Genomic DNA, 10591 nt, shown 5'->3' with positions numbered 1-10591 from the left:
AGGAGGAAAGAGCAGCGGAGGTAACACATGTAATGAACTCAATCCCATGTTCCCTTGTGCCACTGGAGTGGAAGAGGTAGTGAATTCCGGAGTAAAATCTTCGGAAGGAGAGAGGAGTGGGGGGAAAGTGTTTTAAGATTTGATTTTATTTCTTATTTTCCTACTCTGATTTGATTGGTAATAATGTATTTTCTTTTCTTCCAAGTCAAGTCTGTTTTGCCTGTGATGGTAATTGGTGAGTGATCTCTCCCTGTTTTTATCTCAACCCATGAGCCTTTCACTATATTTTCTCTCCCCTGACCAGCTGAGGAGGGGACTGATGAAACAGCTTTGATGGTCACTAGGAGTCCAGCCAGGGTAAGTCCACCACAGGTGGTTCTGACTCTTCAAGGTGGTTGCCTGCATAAAAGGAACGTCAAATGAAGCTATACAACATGCAAAAAGGTATAAAACAATCAAAATATTTCTTATCATTTGGTGGTTAAAAGTGTTTTAAGGCAACAATGTAAAAAGAGCTGTCCCTCCCTAGGTCACTTCTGTCACAAATCATTTTCAATTCAATGAGTTTATATTAAATAATCAACTGTGAGTTAATGCAAAACATCAGACTTTTCATTTCTAGAACAGAGAAGCAACATGGACTAAAGCTCCAAGTAATAATAATACTGATTTAATAATATTGTTTCCATCTGCTGGTAAAAAAGTGTAAAATCAGAATGTCTTGGGGAGATACAGGCATTCCTGTATGAAGGAACCTTAACAAACATAACATGAAGCTACAAATCTCATTAAAATTTTTGCAGGATATCTGTGAGGAAAAGGTTTGACAATCCACATATAACCGTCATAAAAATATATTTAGCTTAATACTTGTTTTCATGGCTAAAAAAAATAGCTTTTTTAACCCTCAGATTGATGCTTGCAGACCATGCCAGGATTAAACAGGAGTGCAAAACAAGGCACCTTTGCTATCTGATTAAATAAATTTAATACAGGCACTCTCAGGAGAGAGTTGTACCTGACCTTGGGAAGTTTACATCCTGATAAAATGATGCATCCTGCTCTGCAAGACATTTTTTTTGCATATGTGAATGAAAAGTTATATATATTTTTAAGCCTGTGGATATTTTTCATAGTGAAGGCAAGACTTTAAAGCAAGAAAATTATTGCTTTCTTGATCTGATTTACCACAAAATCCTACCACTGCAGGCGTCTTTGGACTTTGTTATAGTCAAACAAGATTCTTTCACAGAAGAACTCAGAATTAGAGAAAAAAAAAATCTATCGCTATTTATATGGTTAAAGTAATTTCAATTTCACCATCCACTACACAGAAACCATGCATACCCCCAGACAGAAAATTTGCATTTGTGAAATTAGCTAAATGAAGGGAATTGGTCGGTTATGAAAGGTGAACAGCTTAAACGGACCTAAATTAGTGTCAGGTAAACGATATCTTCGACCTTCAAGGCTCACACAAGGCAACCAGTTTTAAAAATGAGAACCAGGTGATTGTAGATGGTGCCACTAGATGGCAGTCCTCCAAAGAATTTAGTTCTCCTGATTTCGGGGATTAAATGAATTCAGCAAAGAATTTTAGTACAGGCTTCTTTTGAAACTTTAATTCTCTTCCTGTCTGGGGAATGTAGCTCTAAATCTAAAACTTTCCTCCCAAAAATTTCTAATCATTCCTACAGCTCAAGCACCCTCAATTTCCTGAACCTGTTGGCTACTTCTTGAAAATCAGATTCTCAGCTTCAAATTCTGTCCTCCCCTAGCTTCTGCAATTCAGCTCCTCTAGATCCACTCCCAAGTAACTCTTTCAACTTCCCGGGTATTTCAAGGGGTTCTGTCCTTTACTCTCTTCTCATTTTCCTCTACCCAATGTCTAGTAACTTTATACTCAAAGACACATACAGGTTCCTTCTCTATAGTAATGAATAGGAGCGTGATTCACCACTCTGTTCTGCACCAACAGAAAGATCAGATGATCTTTCTCTTAGGGATGTCAAGCTGCCAGTTCTAGCTCAGCAAGGCTGAAAGGTAAGGTTCTAATGAGCCTTGGCCTTTTCGACCTTCATGACCTCTCCACTACTTACTTTTTTCATTCACTATGGCTAGCACAGACTCAGAACACAGGTGATATTCATAACATTCTAAAATTAAATGCTTTTTCTAATTTCTCTACAAAACTAATGTCTGATATCTAATTTCATATCTTGCTTGCTGCACCATCAGTTTCTTAACCTAGACAAGCATCATCTTGTTCTGTTCACAGTCATTCAAACTGCTACTGCAAAGACCATAGTTACTTCCTTGGAACACTATTCTATCCTTTGAAGTAACAAAAAAAGAAAAGCTCATTCAACTACAAGATGCTCCTCTGCTTTAAAAGCCTTCACAGCCTTTCCTTTTTTGTCATCTCCAAAGCAGTAAAATGATAAGTTCTACTTTTGTGACTTCTAACTCAATCACTGACTTCCTATGTTCAGGGGGGTTCCTTTCTGAACACCTTTTTGCCACCCTTACACGGCCTCTCACATTCCTGAGAGCCATTGATTTATTGTCTCAGAATTTCCTTAAATTCTCTCCCACCATGTCCTGCAAAATAGTTAATGGCTGGGTTTCTGGTATGCTGAGACCTCTGCTTAAATGCTGATTAGCATCCTTATTCTAATTGAGTCCTTATATTCTCTGTATGTATCTGTTCAACAGACAGAAGTGCTGCTGAATCAAAAGCAAATACTCCAACAAAGACCATGAATCATATTCATGTGCTACCCAAGTTGCTGACCAAAGCAGAAGTTCACAAAAACCAAAGGGAAACATCAGGGCCTAATCCTGTACCCTGAAATAATGCCATCCTTGATGCTTAGGACAATACTGACTACATCAAAAGAATTCAATTACTAAAAACTTTCATAAAGCGATTTATTGATTCATATTTTAAGAGCAGAGAGAAGCATCATTATTAGCCTGACCTTCTAAATAATACAGACAATAAAATTTCATCAGTATTCCTGCACCAAGCTCATGATTGGCTGCATGAAACCCAGGTAACACCTCAGAAAGAAATCTAGTCTTGATTTGAAGGGAGTAAATAATGGATAATTTCAGAATCTGCTACTTTCATTGCTATACATTGAAATCTTACAGCTAGTCTCAATTTGTCTAGACTGAAATCTCAACTATTAGGTCTGTTAACGTTTTCATTTAGCAAATCCTCTTTCATCAGAAACTGTACCATACAGGTAACATATTCAGATCAGCACTCTCTCTCTCTCTCTCTCTCTCTCTCTCTCACTTTTATAAAACCTACATAATGATAAGTCTTAATACAGAACTGGTAGTCAAGAAAAAGAGAGAACACATACAGGAATTGACCCTTCTGCTTGCTCCCTTGTAACTTTATTTGAAACACTCTGTTAGTAAATTAAGTGCACAACATTCCTAAAAATATTCATATGGAAGGATAATCACATATTTAGCCAACGAAATCTGCTGACCCTCTCTGGAACTTTTCAGGGGCTGCAGGCAGATATTTCTTTTCATTTCAAATCCAGAACATGGAGCCCTCTTCTAAGGATGGATGCATCCATTCTTTCCAGGAGGGGCAAGGTGCATTTTTTTTCTTTTAAGAGTAAAAAGCAGAGATGTCATTTCCACCTTTTTTTTGTTAATACATTATTGAAGCACGGAACCAGGAAATGAGAATTCATTGCTTATCTGAGGATTCAAACCTCACTTACCATTAGATTATTTGAGCATTCTGGGTACAGGAAGTTGTGTTGCTGAGCAGAAAAGAATGCAAAAGTCATGCAGACAAGAAAGACAAGTGCTGACATGACCATCTCAGTTATTAGAGCACTTACCTGGAACAGAATAGCTCTGTATAATATTTCTAATCCCAAAACTTCTTTTCTATATTATTGCTAATGTCTCACTTCCTTTGTTTTAAGGTAAACATGTTTAATTTATAGTTCAGAGAGTATTACAGAGACATCTTCTGCTGCTTATCTTTCAAGAATGTAAAGCTCCTTTCAGAGTTACTGCTGCTTTTCAGGATACAATCTCCCCTCCTACAAAGTATGACCCTAATTCCCTATTCTTATCCTTATGACCTTGCATTTGGCTGCACTAAAATGCATTTTTTTCAAGTGAACCCAAGTTAACAAGCTACACAAATTGCCTTGTAAAACTGACCAAGCCTTATCCTTATTTACCACTCTACCATTCTTTAGTCACTATGGACTTTAGAAGCAATAATTTGGTATTTCTAGAGCTGGTGATACTCAGAAACTAGAAGTAGCAAACCACCAGTCTGAAAAACCATCAGAAATAACTTGAGAGTATTAAGGCTCCAATTCTGAATTTTTTTGTATCATTATAGAAACTAGAAAGACACAAAAAAGCAAAGTAATAAGTAGTGAAAAATAATATGCTTCATATTAATTCGTATCCACAATATTTATTGCAAAACAAATAAAAAATTTAAAAACCCCAAATATTTGGGAATTCACTACAATCAAATGTAACAATTGGTAATATAGCAACACGATAAAACTGAGTAGGCCTATTCCACAATTAATTTACACATCCTTACTACTTCTTATAGAACAAATTTTTTGACAGATCTCTACTTACCTGCTGTGTCAGCCTCAGAAAAATTAACTATAATGCATTTTCTTCTTCTTCGGCTCCTCATTTATTAAGCATCCTGCAATTATCACATAACTACCTACTACATATGCAATGAATGCTTTTGACTGCAAGTTTTTCTAGGTGCCAGTTATGTATGTGTTTCCTTTTGTGCATGTGTTCAGCTCAACAGAACTGCACTCAATTGCTTAAAGTTATGCTTGTTCCTAAGTGTCTGTAGAGTCAAGACTGAGGTAAGACTCTGTGTGTGATAAAGGGCCGGTGGGTGTGTACTTTAAACCTTTTACTATTGCAGAATTTTACATCCACAGAAAACTTACTGTATTTGCTTAGTATTTCTTGTTATTTCAATGGGATTTCTCACGTGAGTAGAATATATTTATAACCTAAATTGAGGCATAGAACTTAAAACATGTCTACAAAATGCAATTTATTTTTAAAAACATACAATACTTTTTACATTCTAAGCAAGAAACAAGTCTTTTAGTAGCCTTGTTCTAATTATTTTAAAATACATCCACCAAATAAGAGAATTTTTTCAAATCTTTTTCTTTTCCACTTCTTTAAAATTACAAAATCCTGAAACATCATAAAAGTTATTTCTCAACACGTAATACTGTATGTTACAAAAGGAATTAAATCATAGTAAGTCTGAAAATAATAAGTTCATAACTTTTCCTTTCAGCTTGCTCTTTCAAATTAGTATATTGGTTCTTCCTCCTTATGGTCCATGTCTCTCTGCACCTAATATAAAAGGCCTCTAAAAATGAAAATAAAGAAATCAAGAATCTTCATATCTATTCTCTAGATTCCAAAATACATAATTTATCCAATACTACATCATGACATTCATCAGACCATAGGATGTAAACTGCAAACATAAATACTTGGCACAAGGTGACTAGTAATTTCTACTAAAATTATTTAGAAAAGAAAAACAGGTAAAGCTAAATTGTTGGTAATAATTTTAAAATAAAAAAAAAAGCAGGAGTCACAGTTTTCCTCTTGCAACTTAAGTAGATCTTTCCTTTGTTGCACTGAAAACTTAAACTGAGCAATGCAGAGTTTTCATCTTAAATTGGGTATATGAATAAATGTTGTGTAAAAATGCTACACATATATTCAAATTCTCTCTCAGCAGAGAGCATCTGTTAATACCCTTAAAACTTTGAATTAGTTTTATGACATGCTGTCACTTGAACATCTTCCTAGCTTTTCAATTCAGCTATTGATTTTAGAGGAAATGTGAGGTCTTTGGCTATCTTTGAAAAGTTAATAACTACAAAATTCTACCATTTAACTCTCCAATCTAAGTTGTACTGAAGGTGATGAAAGTCTATTGACTTCCACAGGCCACAGATCAAATTCTAAACACAGTCCCTGGCTACTGTATGAACTCTACAAAGTTAATAAATGTCTAACATGCAGAGAGTTACAATGTGAGGGGCAGTATACGGAAAATGTCTGAGAGGTAAAAAACAAAAATCAGAAATGACTCCGCAAATATAGGTTACTTTAATTAAAGTTCGTAAGTACCTTCATATTTTTAGGAGAATGAAATGAAAATGGTAGAAATTCCACTTTGAAATTACACTAAACAGTTTTCAGGTTTAACTATTTCATCCCAGGTTCTTCTGGGACAATGACACTTTCAACAACTTGACTTTTTGTTATAAGGACCTATGCCTTATGTTATAAACAGGGAAATCATCAAGAATTACAAAACTGCGTAAAGAAAAACATAAGATTGATTTATCATGCAATACCTGTTCACATTACAAAAATATTTCATATTTGCTTACATTTTTTGGAAAAAAAGAAGACTGAAAAAAAAATAAAAGTCACACTTGTAAAATCAGCATAATAGAACTTTGACTCACAATCGAAAAATGATCTGAAGCATATATCAGAATATCTCCACTACATTAATTAATATCTCCACTACATTAAGTCCAGAGGCTTATAGGCACATGACAACCTTACAGAAAATAGTGTCAATAAATCTCTTTATTTTAGTTAAAATTACTCAAAATAATTTTTTCAAGTCATACAATTTTAATGTATAGAAAAGAGCCTAGTTACTTTATGCTTCAATGAGACAGTTTCACAGATCTTACAGTCCAAAGTCTCTACTGAAATCAGTGGGTTTTTTGCGTCAATGAGAACAGGATTGAGGTTATGAATAAAATGTGAAAGTTAAACATATGAATGAAATATCCAGTTTGAAAAGCAGCTCAATTACACAATATATAAGATTGATTAGGATTTGAGGCATGCTTACAGCAATCCCATTTGACGCAAAGGATTTTTTTTTAACTAATTGAATAATTTTACAACATGAACAGAAACAAGTAATTGTTCCAGATTGTGAAATCAGAGATCGGTGCTTTAATAAGAAAATCATATTAATTTAAAATTAGAAAGAAATATTTCACACTACTTTTTTAACTCAATAAGAAGTATATAATCTTCATTAATGTTTACAGAAATTTAGGATGCTGTAACACAATTCATTTTCTCTACAATGCAATTACCACACAACCAAAATAAAACAAAAATAGATGGCAAATAGTTTAACTTTGAACTTACAATGATTTCCAGAAGTGATGGCTGGCAAAACAATTTTAAAATTTCCAGGAACTTTTTCTGTAAGTTTTATCATTTACTTTAAATAAATAAAATCAATTTGAATGTTATTTTAATTACATTACCAGTATTGCTCTTGTGTAGAAGTTATCATTTCATTGAATGAACTAAATGAATGCTTTATCAATGTACACTGAAATATTCAGGGCATGCTGCAGGTAAAGGTGAATGTTTTTACGGCACACACTCTCCTAAAATAGACTATTTATCATTCTTTGAAAAGGGGACATAAAAAAACAATACTATGTGTGTGGCCTACATTACCTTCACTTAATGCACTAAATACAGGTTTTTTAGAAAATTGTGCAGTTTCTGCGCCATTGATAATCTGACAGTAAGTATTTATTGAGGGTAAAACACTCATTGTCTGTTGACACTATTTGTTTTAATATATAATCTTGCTAACCAAATGATCTTTAAGCAATGCAGATAAGCAATGGCATGCAAAGGGTCACTTAAATGCCAATTTGACTGTTTCATAAACTTAAGCATTCTTTTCCCATGACTATTCTCAGCTACTTAATTGAAAGTATTATCCATTTACAAACTTAAGGCCTGCCATAAAAAGGCTCTCTTCTGCATCCAATAGACCTTTCAGAACCCTAAGAACAACAAAATCTAATCAATAAAGCTTCTCTTTTCTTTTCCTCTTTTCTTATAGGGAAGTGAAGAACTAACCTATAGTACATCTAAACAAAGCTATCTGTAAAGATCTTATTAGCAGTGGAGACCATAAAACTGAAGAGTCTGACTTGGTGTGGGATGGACAGGATCAGTTAAGTTAGGACATGGTCTGTACTACTTTTGCAGTCTGCACTCCTACTACAGAATGACAGATACAACCTACGACAAGAGCAAGGTAATAAGCAGTTGTCCTTAAATTATAGCTCTACATGTAAAATCTCCTGAATTTCAGACAAGCACTGACTGTAATACAAATTCAAGTTAATGAATTTTTAATACATCTTCTCTATTTAAAGATGATGACTTACAGCTGGCATTGCTTATATTAAATTTGTGGTATTTTCCATTGTTTGTTTTTAATTATTTTGATTAGATTATGCTTGGAATTGTATAGACAAATTCAACCCCACATAAGCAACTTCAGTTTCTGATGCAGCCAAGTGAAGTTTCATCTACATATAACAGGACTGAATAGGCTCTTTGTATTTTAAAAACCATATCAGAACTATTTCAAGGACTTAAACAGAAAGTTAAAGCTAGAGGTACCAAACTAAACCTGATAATTTAGATTTGGAATTGTAAGTGTTCAGATCCAGATTTGGGGGATGGCATTATTTCTTCTCCAAACTCAGCTATCACGCTATGCACCAATAACTTAATATGTTTTCAGTAATTTTCTCATAATAATGAAATAAGATTCAAAAATTACTTGATATTTGAGGCCTGAGGAGCCAAAGATTGTTGCAAGTGATGTTCTTCTTGTAGCTCTTTCTGAACTTCATCTAGTTTAATTTTTTTATAGCACTTTTCCTTCTACCTGTAGCACATCCCAAGATGGAGCCTAAAATGTTTATGAATAACTGATAAATACAGTATTACAAACTGTTAAGTTACAAAGATATTTTCACACCCTCTCTGGAGAAGTACAAGGAGCAACGTCACATAAGCAGCTCTGACTATCAGAACACAGTTCAATTAAACTACAACAGTTTAGACCTGCTGTCACTACACATATCACAGCGGTGCCTACAGCTAATCAGTATAAGGAATAAGCAGAAAAGTGTGATAAAACAAAATTTCCAGTGTGCCTTACCTAAATTATTTCTCTGAATAGTGTATAAGATGAACGTATTTCAATCTATTACAAAGATATAATCAAACATGCATCAAAATCATATTAGTATGTAAAAATAATAAAGTAAGAAGAGCACGAACACATATGCAATTTTTACTGTATTTTTAAGCAAATTCAAGCAAATGTATAGTTTAAAATATTATATTTTTAGGAAGCTTCCTCAAGGTTATGTTTTTTAAATACAGGAACTTCAGCAGGAGTACAGATGTAAGGAATTCCTACTGTTTCCACCCACAGCTGCTCATTCCTATTTATTAGTTGTGCTTAGTTGCTCCAAAAATTGTTTTTTTCACACTGTGAAATAAATCAAATAACTGATCCATGTTGAAAAAAATCGTAGTAAAAAAAAAAGATGTGGAGGTGTCCTAACTGTAGAGGCTGGGACCAGTTTATCACTATGTGGGTATAATCAAAACTGTATTCTACACTCTCCATGTCATTTCTGAAGTACTGTTAATAATAGATAATTTGCAGCAGCTGCCCAGGGCACACCTGACACCTCAAGCTACAAGGTGGGTGTTAAAGAACTCTGGGAAGAGTGTTTCTTTGTCTTCACACCAATGATTCAGCTGTGATAACTCCCCTCTGGGGAGGAATTAGCACCTTTACACCCAGCCTGAGGGGTCATCTCTGTTAATGGGCCATACTGGACTGGCATAATAGGCAGCTCCAACAACTTAGACCATCAAGGACTCCAAAAATATCCCATGACTCACAGAGTTAAATAACCCTGGGGGAGGTACTGGACATTCCCAGTTGAACCTGAGCACATATAATCTTGGGGTTTTGGGATTTCCAGTACCACTTGTCAGATCCAGAGGATGACCAGAACTTCAACAGGACTGCAACAGTCGCTCTCGACAAGATTACGATCATCACTTCAACAGAACTGCAATCATCATCCAGACCATTTCCTTTTATTTTGCCTCCAAGGGGACCACATGGTGGTCAGCACAGGGGTGGATGAACACCACTGTGTTCTTGTCCCGGGGTGCAGGGCTATACATCTGTCTTTGTGGGTTAAAACCAGTTTTCCCTGTATCATTGCATTTATTGTAATTTTTTTTTTTTAGTAAATTGTAAGTCTGACTTGTAATCTCTTGAGTTGGGTGCATTTTGTCCATCAGTTTACTTTAAAACCAGCACAAGAGGAAAGACAGAAATTAATCTAAGATCTGTGATTCTCTTTGTAGAGTGCCCCCACATAGAATTTTTGTCTGGGACAGCTCACCATAATCCAGTAGCAAGAGCAAGTGGCAAGGAAAAGGAACTACTGAAGCCATCATTGCTGCCAAAATGTCTTCATCTGTTACATGAAACTAAGCTTCAGAATCTATACCCTTGTACTGCTTTTTCCATACTGTGATGACTTGCAGAGGTCCATTCCAACCTTAGCCATTCCACAATTCTGTTTCCTGCAAACTGTTAAACGTCCTTAAAACAGAGTAGCAGTGCCATCAATAGAAA

General features: G+C 34.9%; 1 long non-coding RNA gene across 1 annotated transcript; it reads left to right on the top strand.

Annotated features, from left to right (window-relative positions):
* Positions 1-295: 295 nt before the first annotated feature.
* On the top strand, positions 296-10094 carry LOC108641338. Its single transcript, XR_001921903.1, has 3 exons — positions 296-357; positions 7967-8164; positions 9924-10094. It is a non-coding gene; the product is annotated as an uncharacterized LOC108641338 (long non-coding RNA).
* The last annotated feature ends 497 nt before the right edge of the window (positions 10095-10591 follow it).

This window comes from Manacus vitellinus, unplaced genomic scaffold (assembly GCF_001715985.3).
Source record: "Manacus vitellinus isolate BGI_N305 unplaced genomic scaffold, ASM171598v3 scaffold_6_pilon, whole genome shotgun sequence".
Lineage (NCBI taxonomy): Eukaryota > Metazoa > Chordata > Aves > Passeriformes > Pipridae > Manacus > Manacus vitellinus.
Note: the sequence above shows the minus strand (reverse complement) of the source record. Positions and strands in the feature narration are given on the sequence as shown.